This window comes from Trichechus manatus, unplaced genomic scaffold (genome assembly GCF_000243295.1).
Source record: "Trichechus manatus latirostris isolate Lorelei unplaced genomic scaffold, TriManLat1.0 scaffold00092, whole genome shotgun sequence".
Lineage (NCBI taxonomy): Eukaryota > Metazoa > Chordata > Mammalia > Sirenia > Trichechidae > Trichechus > Trichechus manatus.
The window spans coordinates 1,598,989-1,612,124 of record NW_004444028.1 but is presented as its reverse complement, the minus strand read 5'-3'; the positions used below and the strand labels follow the sequence as shown (position 1 = coordinate 1,612,124).

The 13,136-nt window shown below is 37.4% G+C and overlaps 1 long non-coding RNA gene across 1 annotated transcript in view; it reads right to left on the bottom strand.

Annotated features, from left to right (window-relative positions):
- Positions 1–664: 664 nt before the first annotated feature.
- Positions 665–13,136, bottom strand: part of LOC111821599 (uncharacterized) — a 64,811-nt gene continuing 52,339 nt past the window's right edge. The window contains exon 4 of the long non-coding RNA XR_002824965.1: positions 665–893. This is a non-coding gene — a long non-coding RNA (uncharacterized LOC111821599). The remainder of the gene's footprint in view (positions 894–13,136) is intronic.

Genomic DNA, 13,136 nt, shown 5'->3' with positions numbered 1-13,136 from the left:
TCACAGAGAACTTATAGAAAAAACGTAAGTGAAGTAACAATTTTAATAACAGAGAAGGATAGAAACAGAAATAAAGATATACTAAGGGTGAGGTTAGAGAGGGGCCCCAGCACGGGCCCTCAATGTCTAAAAGAAGACTTGTTTTTGTCTCACAGGGGAACCATTTACCCAGGGCTTTCAACCGGTTTCAACTGATTCAGTAATGGCAGATGAAGTAAAACCGGAACGGACCTGAAGTTTTAAAATTTGAGTGATCCGGAATGATAACCAGAACAGGGAAAATTACGAGCTGCAATTGGATTTTTGTCAGGACTGTGGAGGGCAACACACATTCAACGCAGTTCAGCGGGCCACCATCTTTGAATGGAGCACAGCTGTTTCTGACTTTGCTCAAAATCCACTGGGCAAGACAATTGTATGCTCTTCAACGTGTACACTGCCCTAGTTGTCTAAAAAGATATTAACTTTCCAGCAGAGCTTCGACCTGTTTTTTTCCCATTTTGGTTATCGCTCTGATTCACCCAAATTTTGAAAAATCGGTCTGTTCCTGTTTCAATTCCTCCACCTTGACTTAACCGGGAAGAGCTGGTTTGAAGCCCTGTTCTCACCCATCAGGAAACTTTCAAACAGGAAACTCAATGATGTCACTTGGTGCGCTTGGCTATTGATTGCTTCTCTCAGCTTCTCTCAGCTCTCAGCCACCGTCTGCATCTGCGGCTGTCTCTGCTTCTTCAGGTACCATCACAGTTACTGCCTCCATTGCTGCCTGCTCAGTGGGCTGACTCACCCACCACAGCCATCTCTCTTGGTCTTCAGTGTTATAGCCCTTGAGCCATGTTACGGCTCTTTATTTGGGTCTAGGAAGTTCTCAGCACAAGGACAACTTTGGAAACCTGAAAGAGTTAAACAAATCTAAGAGATTATCACATTACCAAATATCCAGGCCAGTGGCACAGGTAACCAAATCCTGCTCTGACATAAAAGTAAAGTTGGAAAGCTGTTGATCTCAGTAACAAAAATCTTACAGTTCTTGTTTTGCTCAGGGTCTTGCCATTTTATATCCCTAGATCAAGTTGTCAAATTGCATCTCTTATGAGTTCAAGCTCACTTACGTGCAGAAATGGAGAAATTAGAACAACAACAAAATAAATAAAATAAAAGGAAACTAAGAAAATGTAAAGAGAATTTTTTGAGTATTCTTTAATCATTAAATTAGCAAAAAGAAAAGAATTCAAAGCAAGGCTTGTTAGTGAGAGGATAGTTTTCTAAATGCCTCCATCTCTTGCTTTAACCTTAAAGCTTGAAAAACTTGATCATAGCTTTTTGTTTAAGGAAGACACTGCTCATACAGGAAGAAAAAGAAGGAAAAGTCCATTCCTACTAGTCCCAGTTTTGGTGAAAGGAAAAAGAGGAAGAAAGTAAGAAGATTAGACACAAGGCTTCTCTTCTCCATTCTTGGGACCAAACATATTGAAGTGTGTGACGTGAGGGGTTAGCAGTCATTGAGAAATATCCAACTAAGCATAGGTAAACCTAAATACGATAAAAATAACGGTCTGCTTTTTTACATTCACAACATGCTGGAATCTAAAGCTGGAGTCTCTAGCCCTCAGCCTAGAGCTACCTCCAAGACTTTGCAGAAACAATGAGGATGAAATGACCCAGGAAGGTGGATATGCCAGAGGCAAGACAGACATGTTCATTACAGTATTGCTTCTAAGGGCAAAAAGGTACATATTGCCTACAAGTTTAATAATAACAATAGAAGTTTAGATAAGTTGAGATACCCCATTTTGAAAGAAAATTTTGTGAGGAAGCTGGTGTTGAATATAAAAAATATTTTATGGTGATGTAAGAGTTTTCTCTTTAATCTGCGTGTCATCCATTGATATTTGAAATATTTGAACTTTAAAGAACTTTTTTTGTAAATAAATCTAAGTGTCCTTCAATAGCATTGGACTTTTTGTATATAAGTCCTTTAAATTTTGCTTGCATTCACTTAAAGTCAGTTCAGAATTTTTAATCTAAGTACTTAATGTGTGGAACATCAGAAAACTTTAGTTTTGAAACTTGTAGAGAATTTTAATTATTGAAAATAAAGCTGACAAATAGAAAGTGTTGAAATTTATTTCTATAAAAGCAAGAGAGGAACAAAACAAAATAAATGATGAAAATTCAAACTGTGTATAAAATTGAATTGTGAAATTATTAACTGTACTTTGGAATATGCCAACCTGTGGAAAGAGACTTAATGAAGCTTCTATTTACATTGGATAAATTTATATTGTTTTAGAATGAAATGAAATAGAGAAGGCCTTTATTTTACAGACTGTAAATTTGGTGAAACTTTCAAAAGAATAAAAAAAAAGATAACTTATTTGATGATTTTTGACTTGTAAAAATATTTGTTGAAGAAAGGTACTTTAAACAGAGGAATAAAACAGTGCTTGTGAAAATATTTGGGCTGAAGTATTTACATATTTTTACATGAAAAATTAGAATTGAGAATATCCTCCATTCATCAAATTTTGCTCTGAACTTACCAAGTATATCAGCTGCTATGAAGAGAGTATGTTCTCAATAAAATATATATATATATAGAAAAAATTCAATTGAAAATGTCAATCATTTCAAGTTTGTTAATTGTAAAATACAACTTTGAAGAAAGATTTCAGGCAATTGTCTGAAAAAATTAAAATAATAAGATCATATTGGAAAAAAAACAAATTCTTCAGAAAATACCAAAGGCATGGTATTAGAGATAGATACAACTAAGAAAATGAGTAAAGTTTGTGAACATATACAAAAAATAATCATTCACTTAGGTTGTTGAGGTCAGGTCACTAATGTACAGAAGGTTTTTTGTTTTGTTTTAATATACATGCCGTATGTTACTTAAATTTTTTAGAGTAAATTTTATTTTTGAAAATAGTTTTTGAATAGTACTATCTTTAGGTACATCAGTATTATATACCAATTTATTGGTCAATAAATAAAGATTTCAAAAACTTTCATAATTAATATTAACTTCCCTTTTTTTCTCAAAATTTTCTGGCTTCAGGAATAAATTTTATCATTACCCCAGATGTAACTTAAGCATTTTTCCATGATCCTACTTTATATCCAGAGCATTGGCTAGAAACAAAACACAATCAGATTTTCAAAAGCATAAGGAAAAGATCATAAGGAGATTTTCTGAAGTGCTCAAGTGGTGGTTAGGGAGTTAGTGGAGATGATAAACTGTTTTTTCTTTTCTTGTTTCCACTTTAAACGATGAGATCATGTTATTTTTACAAGGAACAGTTATGCTAGAGAGAGAGAGAAAGGAAAGTGTTGGGGACTTCCTGGAGAAAGACGTAGCGTGAGCCAGTATGGCTTCATCTGTCAGTGGGGCTCTGAGGACAGCGAAGGTGAAGATGCACGCAGGACATGCCAGCTTCCTGCACATCTCTCCAGCGCACGTGCCACTTCTGCATCTGTCAAAGCATCAGCTGGTCAAGATGTTCTTCTTTCCTTCCCCTCCAGGCACAGCCGAGGTAGCACTGACAAATGAGGTCAGGTTCAGGGGCCGAGGTGAGTGAAGCATTTTATATTTATATCCATAGACACACACTCCTGTGTATGTTCCGGTGACTTCAGGGGACTTTCCACAACCATGGGTGTCCTATGTCTTGCGTGAGGTAACTGCCTGGCCCAGCAAGCTCTCTGGATACAAATCACAGGGTGAAAGCATGGATTAAAGTGCACAGGGTTTCTTTCTCAATAATATTTCCCTCTTCTTACATTTGTTAAATATAATAGTAAAATAAATGTAGCATTTTTTCATAGGGTTTATATTTTCTTTTGTTTTCCTCTCTCTGTCATTGTCAGCTCCAAGTCTGAGGATGCACCGAATATAGTAACTGCATGCTTTCCAGCATGAACTTGGCTGGGGCTTTTATGGATGATTATTCTGATTCATTTAACTTGGGGGAATATACAGAACATCCACCAGTGTTCCTTATAAACAAACAAAGTGCTCAACAGCCCTGTGATAAGATCTGTAGTAGGGAGAGGTTAGATGGAGGTGAGAAGGATAGATAGAGTAGAATGCAAACTAAGATTTTGCTTCTGTCTTTTATGAATTTAGAGGGTTGTGAAATAAATTCAAGATATAAATAATTAACTAAAATAGAAGACAGAGTTTAAAAAGAAATAAGCAGAGTTTATAAGAGAAGAACATGAATTCCGACTGGGAGGAAGTCTTTGTGGAAGAGGAAAGATATGAAGTGGGTCTTCAAGAACAGCCAGATTTTTAAGAGATAACACAGCATGGTGGTTATCCACACAGACTCATGAGTCAGCCTTCTTGGGTTCATTTACTTGCTGTGTGACCCTGATCAATTTGCTTTTCTTTCCAGGGAGTTAGCCTCCTCAGCAGTAAAATAGGGATATTAATAGTACCCACCTCAGAAGGCTGCTGTAAAGATCAAAGGAGTTATTAGAAATAAAGCAATAAGAACAGTGCTCGACTACTATCCAAAAGGTTAGCAGTTCGAACCCACCCAGAGGTGCCTGGGAAGACACACTTGGCAATCTGCTTCCAGAAGGTCTCAGCCTTGAAAACCCTGTGGAGCAAATCTCCTCTGCACACATGGGGTCGGCATGAGCTGGAATTGATTCAAGGACAACTAACAACAACAACAATATGTGTATGTAAATGATTACAATTAATTGTGAATGATTTCAAAAATTTTAAGTTAAAAACTGATATACAAGCAAATCAATAACAGCACGAAACTAAATGCTAATATGCCAACTGTCTTAGTCATCTCGTGCTGCTATAACAGAAGTACCACAAGTGGATAGCTTTAACAAAGAGAAGTTTATTCTCTTACAGTCCAGTAGGCTACAAGTCCAATTCAGGGCGTCAGCTCCAAGGGAACACTTTCTCTGTGGCTCTGGAGGAAGGTCTGTGTCATCAATATTCCCTTGGTCTGGGAGTTTCTCTGCGCAGGAGCCTAAGGTCCATAGGATGCGCTCTGCTCCAGGCACTGTTTTCTTGGTGGTATGAGGTTCCCATGTCTCTCTGCTCACTTCACTCTTTTGTACCTCAAAAGAGATTGGCTAAACACACTACCTAATCCTGTAGACCTCATCAGTATAACTGCCACTAATCCATCTTATTACATCATAGTGATAGAGTTTACAACACATGTGGAAATCACATCAGATGACAAAAGGTAGACAATTATACAATACCGGTAATCATGGTCTAGCCAAGTTGACAGACATTTTTGGGGGACACAGTTCAATCCATGACACCAACCTTAGGAAAATATGCTTCTTATTTAAAGAAACTTCAGGTAAACACAATAGTGAATAAGACTTCCTATCATTTATTTCTGTGTACATATTTCATTTTCATTTAATTAATTTTCCCAAAATTTACACTGAATTTTAGAATTACGTTATCTCAATAGGTTCAATGAGCTCATGTTTGTAAAAAAAAATTTTGAGACATGCATCTGTGTTCTTTGAGAGAATAACAAATACATTTAGTACAGATTTATAGATTTTATGCTGTGCTCCCCCAAAAGCATTTATTCTGTTATAAAAAATTTCAAACATACAGAAAACAATATAATAATCATCCAATATCCACTACACAACACCAAGATAAATGGAGAAAAAGTTGAAGTGGTCAGTTCAAAAAAATGGAAGTTCATCCAACTTCAGCTTGGATTAACAATCCATGTTCATGGAAGCAGCAGTCAAGTAATCAAACAATGCAATGCATTGGGCCAATCTGCTGCAATAGACTTCCTTAAAGTTTTCAAAAGCAAACATGTCACTTTAATGACTCAGGTGTGCCTGACCCAAGACATGGGCTTTTCCACAGTGTCACAGGCATGTGAAAGCTGGACAATGAAAAAGGAAGACAGAAGGGAAACTGATGCATTTGAATTGTAAAGCCAGGGACTGACAAAAGAACAAACAAATCAGTCTTAAAAGAAATCCAACCAGAATGCTCCTTAGAAGCAAGGATGTTGAGATTTGGGCTGGCTTACTTTGGACACATCATCAGGAAAGACCAGTCGTTAGAAAAGGACTTCATGGTTGGTAAATAGAGGGTCAGTGAACAGGAGGGCAACTCTCAGGAGATGGATTGACAAAACAGCCATAGCAAAGAACTCAGACAGACATAGCAGGTTAAGAAGATGGCGCAGGACTCGGCAACAGTTTTCTTCTCTTATACGTAAGGTCACCACTTGACAGCAAATAACAAAGACAATTCACTACACAGACCTTACAAAAATTGATATTTTTCCATACTTTCTTCAAATATATCTCTTAAATAAAATTTTACCGATACAATTGTATGCTGTCCAAATCACGTTTGGAGGTGGGTATATATATTTCAAGATCACATTTTATACTTTGATTATATATCTCTGCATTACAATAAGGAAATGACAAATCTTCTGTAATTAAGACTTCCCAGAACATAGTGGCTCAGAGGAAATAGAAATTTCTTTTTCTCTCAAGTAGCGGTTCAGAGGAGGTAGGAGTCTGGTAGTCTGCTTTAATCTGTAAGATTTTGTTGTTTCACTGTCTTCTAGGACTATTGTGTTCAAACTGCAATCCGAGGACTCCTAGGGCCCCTGGGATTCTTTCAAGAGGTTTGTGAGCTCTTTGCTTTTTCAACTACATATCTGTGTGAGGCTGAATGTTCTTCATGTACTTCAACAAAAACAACAGCGCACTACACCGACTACAAAAGCAGATGAGACTGTACTTCTCTTGAATGAAGCCAGACATGAAAAAGATTTGCAAAAATGTAGAACTTGCTAAATTTATTTTTTAGATATTTTTCATAAACGTGACATTAACTTATAATCACTTATTATGTTTTTAATGAAAAATGCATATTTTTATAGTTTCTCAGTTTTAATTTTCAATATGATAAATATCAATAGCTATAATAAAAGAACCAGTTGCTGTCAAATCAATTCTGATTCATGGGGTCCCATGTATTTCAGAGTAGAGGTGCACTCCACAAGTGTCTTTGGGTGGATTCAGACTGCTAACATTTTGGTTAGTAGGCAAAAGAATAATTGTTTGCACACCGAAAAACTCCATTGATACGTATAATCCATATAAACAAAAGTTCTTTGGGAAATTCGATAATAAAGGTAAGAAAATGTACTACCAATTTGGATGGACATGTCCAGTTAAAACTCCTTTCACTATGGAAGAAGGGAGAATGAATTTTAGGGAATAATTTTAGGGAATAATTGTATGGTTTAAAGTCAGGAAAAATGTGCATCAGGGTTGTAGCCTTTCACCATACCTATTCAATCTGTATGCTGAGCAAATAATCCAAGAAGCTGGACTATACGAAGAAAAATTTGGCATCAGGATTGGAGGAAGACTCATTACGCAGATGACACAAGATGGCTTGCTGAAAGTGAAGAGGACTTGAAGCACTTACTGATGAAGATTGAAGACTACAGCTTGCAGCATGGACTATATACCTCAACATAAAGAAAACAGAATCCTCACAACTGGATCCATCAGCAGCATGTTGATAAATGGAGAAAATACTGAAATTGTCAAGGATTTCATTTTACTTGGATCCCCAATCAACACCCATGGAAGCAGCAGTCAAGAAATCAAACAACGCATTGCATTGGTCAAATCTGCTGCAAAAGACCTCTTTAAAGGGTTAAAAAGCAAAGATGCCACTTTAAAGACTAAGGTGCACCTGACCCAAGCCATGGTGTTTTCAATTGCCTCATATGCATGGGAAAGCCGGACAATGAATAAAGAAGACCGAAGAAGAATTGACACCTTTGAATTACGGTATTGGCGAAGAATATCGAATATACTACTAACAGCCAAAAGAACCAACAAATCTGTCTTGGAAGAAGTACAGCCAGAATGCTCCTTAGAGGCAAGGATGGAGAAACTTCATCTCACGTACTTTGGACATGTTAGCAGGAGGGGCGAGTTCCTGGAAAAGGACATCATGCTTGGCAAGGTAGAGGGTCAGCAAAAAAGAGGAAGACCCTCAATGAAATGGATTGACACAGGGGCTGCAGCAATGGATTCAAGCACAGTAATGATGGTGAGGACAGCACAGCACCGGGCAGTGTTTCGTTCTGTTGTACATAGGGTCGCTATGAGTTTGAACCAACCGATGGCACCTAACAACAACGACAGCATGTAATATATGTATCCATAAACAATACAAGTGGCTGTGTGCTTCAACAATGTTTATGAATGCTATCTTAGTGGGTGCATCCTTTGCCTATCACTTTATTTTTCACTCAGAATTATGTTTTTAAGCTTTATTCATGCTAATACATATAGATCTAGTTCATTCGTTTTAACTATTGATTATTATCATACTGTAGAACTATACCATAGTTTACTCGAACATTTCGCTAATTGGTGGATATCTCAAATGTTTCCAATGCTTCATACTTAAGAGCAATGCTACAATAATCATTCTCTTCCACATCTCCTTGCATAAAAATGAGAGTTTCTCCAGAGAGGTGAAGATTCACTTTCTTGTTTTATAAAATGTATGACTCTCAATTTTACTAAATATTGTCAAATTGTTCTCTAAAATTAAGTGACTGAACACAACAAGGTGGAGATACTCACCAAGAAGATACAAATCCAGGACAGGTGATCAAGAAAGAGTTTAGGGACACAATGACCTGGGGCTTGTCAGTCATGCCATGTGTGGTAAGCTAGCACTTCTGTGAAGGTCTTTATCCTCTGAAGTCACAAGCCTCTATTTGTTTGTTGATTTATTTATGAGAGTTGGAAATTATATACTCTCATGCCTGTTTCATCTTCCAGGACCTTTTGTTCCAGGCAAAATCATATTTAAAATGTCTCTCTTGGCCACTGTTCACATTCTAAAAACAATGATGCATCATTTACTTCTTGGTATTACCAAAGACAAGAGACAGTACTCTGAATTTGGTGACTGTTCTGATTAATATCCCTGACTATTGCCAATATTTAGCAAACAGAATTGGCTATGCCATAGTTACCAGGGCAGCAGTGTCTGTTCACATCCATTTTAGGCAGCAGTATACTATACCTGGCCATGCATATGCCAAAAGATGAATCGATATTTACGATCTAAATAATTTCCTGGAGCAGCCTCGTGATATAAGGTCATTTTTAATTGTTTCCTAAATATCTTCGACAGAAATCCTGAGAGAGAAAAGCTCTCTGCCAGAACAATTTTTTTTTTCTTTTTTTTTTTTTTTGGTAGAAGAAAGTAAGCAGAATGAACCCACGAGCAAGTCCCTGCAAGGTAGTTTAAGTAGGCCAACCTGCTTCTGCGCTGGGTTTTCTGTGCCCTATTCTTTCTGCTGCTGCACTTGTCTTAGGCCTTTTCATTTTACTTATTTCCTTTTCCTTATACTGTTAGTAGCTAATCTTTATAAAATTGGTGCATTTTACATGACATTATATCAGTTAGTTTTTAAATAACCCTCTCGTGTAGGTGATATTTGCTCTCATTTTTTCAATGATCAAACTAAAAATAGGAGAGATTGCGTTATTTGCCCTGGATTATATAGTTAATTGGTTTCAGAATTCATACTTCCCATCACAGCATGTAATGTGCATATGATTACCTGGTAGTTTGACTCTTTGATGCTGCTGTTTGAATTCAGCTGAATTAGTCAGGGTACACTAACCACTGTAACAACAACCCCAAAATCTCAATGGATTCATATCATAGACATTTATTTCTCCATTATATAAAAATACAAGGCTGGTTGTCTTCTATGTAGTTGTTCAGAAACCCAGGCTCCTTCCATCTTGTGACTCTGCCTGGATCTAGGTCATCAAAGACCTCTTTTTAAAGCTGAAAGGAGGAAAAAGAGAAAGGCTTTGATTATCTGGTGAAAGTTCACGAGCCATTCTGGAAGTGTACACGTCACTTCTGCCACTTGCCATTGGCCAAAACTCAGTCATATGAGTTTTGACTGAGTTGGACTAATTACACGGTAATTGCAAAGGAGGCTGAAATATATGGCCTATCTATGTGGTAAAAGAAAAAGAAAAGGGATCTGTCTTTAAAGCACCGACTTTCGCTATGTTATTGTTGTTGGGTGCCTTCGAGTTGGTTCCAACTCATAGTGACCCTACATACAACAGAATGAAACACCGTGCAGTCCTGTACCATCCTCACAATCATTGCTATGCTTGAGCTCATTGTTGTAGCCACTGTATCAATCCATCTCATTGAAGTCTTCCTCTTTTCAGCTGACCCTCTACCAAGCATGATGTCCTTTTCCAGGGATTGGTCCCTCCTGGTGACAGGTCCAAAGTATATGAGACGAAGTCTCACCATCCTTGCTTCTAAGGAGCGTTCTGGCTGTGCTTCTTCCAAGACAGATTTTTTCATTCTTCTGGCAGTTCACCATCTATTCAATATTCTTTACTAACACCCTAATCCAAATGCATCAATTTTTCTTGGTCTTATTCATTGTCCAGCTTTCCCATGCATATGAGGTGATTGAAAATACCTTGGCTTAGGTCAGGCACACCTTAGTCTTTAAAATGACATCTTTGCTTTTTAACACTTTAAAGAGCTCTTTTGCAGCAGATTTGCCTAATGCAATATGCCATTTGATTTTCTGACTTCTGATTCCATGGGCACTGATTGTGGATCCACGTAAAATGAAATCCTTGATAACTTCAATCTTTTCTCCATTTATCATGATGTTGCTCATAGGTCCAGTTGTGAGGATTTTTGTTTTCTTTATGTTGAGGCGCAATCCATACTGAAGGTTGTGGTCTTTGATCTTCATCAGTAAGGGCTTCGAATCCTCTTCATTTTCAGCATGGAAGGTTGTGTCATCTGCATAACACAGGTTGTTCATGAGTATTCATCCAATCCTGATGCCATGCTCTCTTCTTCACATAGTCCAGCTTCCCAGATCATTTGCTCAGCATACAGATTGAATAAGTAGGGTGGAAGGATACAACCCTGACACACATCTTTCCTAACTTTAAACCACACAGTTTCCCCTTGTACTGTTCAAATGACTGCCTCTTGGTCTATGTACAGTTTCCTCAAGAGCACAATTAAGTGCTCTGGAATTCTCATTGTTTCCAATGTTATCCATAATTTGTTATGATCCACACAGTTGAATGCCTGTGACATTTGCTACATCCACTTTGATTTATGTGCTTTGATGCAGAGATATTTGATTGGCTTAAAAATTTTAATCTTAAAAAAAAATGACAAATATTTTTTGATGTAGATACTCTTGATACATGAGTCTCAGTCCGTCTCTGAGTCTTATACTACTTGGAATTCGATTCAACTGTATATAACAGGTACTACAAAGTAATACTGGCTTAAAATAGTAGAAATTGATTTCACTCTCTCCTTTAGGTAAGAGAAGTTTGGGATTAAGCTTGGAATTAAATTCAGAACTGGTATGGCATCTCCACCATCATTAGGAAATCAGATTCGCTACTGCATGACTTCCATCCTCAAGGCCATCTATAGTCCAAGATGGCCACTGGAGCCCCAGCCTTCAACCCATTTTGCAGGCTGGGAAAAGGAAAGAGAAAATAGGGGCTTTCCCCAGTTGGTTGTTCTGTCTCCTTTATGGAAATTTCCCAGAAAGCCCTCCCCAAGACTTTGACTTATATCTCACTGGCTGAAACATAGCCACTGTAGTCATAACGGAAATTGGAAAGTTCAGTCTTTTGGCTAGGCACACTATTGGTCCCAGGGATATAAGGATTCTGCTAGTAAGAAGGAAACGAGAATGTAAGTCAGACATGGAATTAGCTGTCTCCATCATTCATCCTTATTCCCCCCGTCTTTCAGCCTTATCAAGTTTCTGATCTGTATAAACCCATTGCTATCGAGTGGATTCTGACTCATAGTGACCCTATAAGACAGAGCTGAACTGCCCCACAGGGTTTCCAAGGCTGTAATCTTTGCAGAAGCAAACTGCCACATTTTTCTCCCACAGAATGGCTAGTGAGTTTGAACCACAGAACTTTCCTTTAGCAGTCAAGTGGTTAACCATTGCACCACCAACGGTCCTTCCAGATGCATATACCTAGGATAAATATCAGAGATGAGATCAAAGTCAGAGAGAAAGAGAGGATCTTGCTGGAGTAAAGTAAGAGATTGTGCATATTGTTTGGTAATCCAAACTGGGATTTTTGATTTTGGTGAACTCCACTTCCCATGGCTGGTCGAAAAAGCTATGTCAATATGTCCTACTAAACAACTCATACTGCTGTAGATAATGCCGATCTTCCCTTCTTCCCTTAGTTTTTGTTTTTTGTTTTTTCCTCTATTCCTTAAATATGTACTTATTGAAAATTGTTTATATATCACAGGTTGTGCCAGGCATCTAGAAGTCAGAGGTGAGTAACATCTTCATGGTCCCCACCCTTGTGGAGTTCATAGTCCCTGTCTTTCATACCTCCAATGCCTTTTTATTACCTTTATAGGACTAATTATCCTAAAGTGTGAAATAAAATTTCTTTCTATTTCACTAGGAAAATGTAAACAAACAAACCATTATCTGTGGAATAAAATTTAGACAAGTGTGTACATAGTTTGATAACACGCAGACCTAGATTTGGCTTCCAACTCCAACATTTACTAATTGAATGGCCTTGTAAAAATTACTTAATTTCTTTGTACCTCAATTTCCTCAGTTTTCAATAATAATAATATCTAATTAATGAGGCCTTGTGAGCATAGTTAGAAGTAGGACAGAATATCAGCTTTATCCCAGGGCATCACACTATAGAGAAGCTAAATAACACATGCACTTCTTCACTGGAATAGAAATAACTGAACTTGGAATCAAATTAGCAAGAATATTAATTTTAAAATGCAAAACTATAATGTGTCATACAATATTGATAATACCCATCTATGAGACACATCATAAATGGGTTGATTTTGGATACATTTCTTACTTCTTGCTTATTATAGAATTGATTAAAATCATATGTTTAAGGTTGTTAGCAGTGGGCTTGAGTGGGCTTGAGTGATCTCTGATCCTTGTATTCAAGTCCTTAGATAATCCCTTCCCCTTGAGATTGGGTAAGATAAGTGACTTTCTTCTAACCAATAGAAT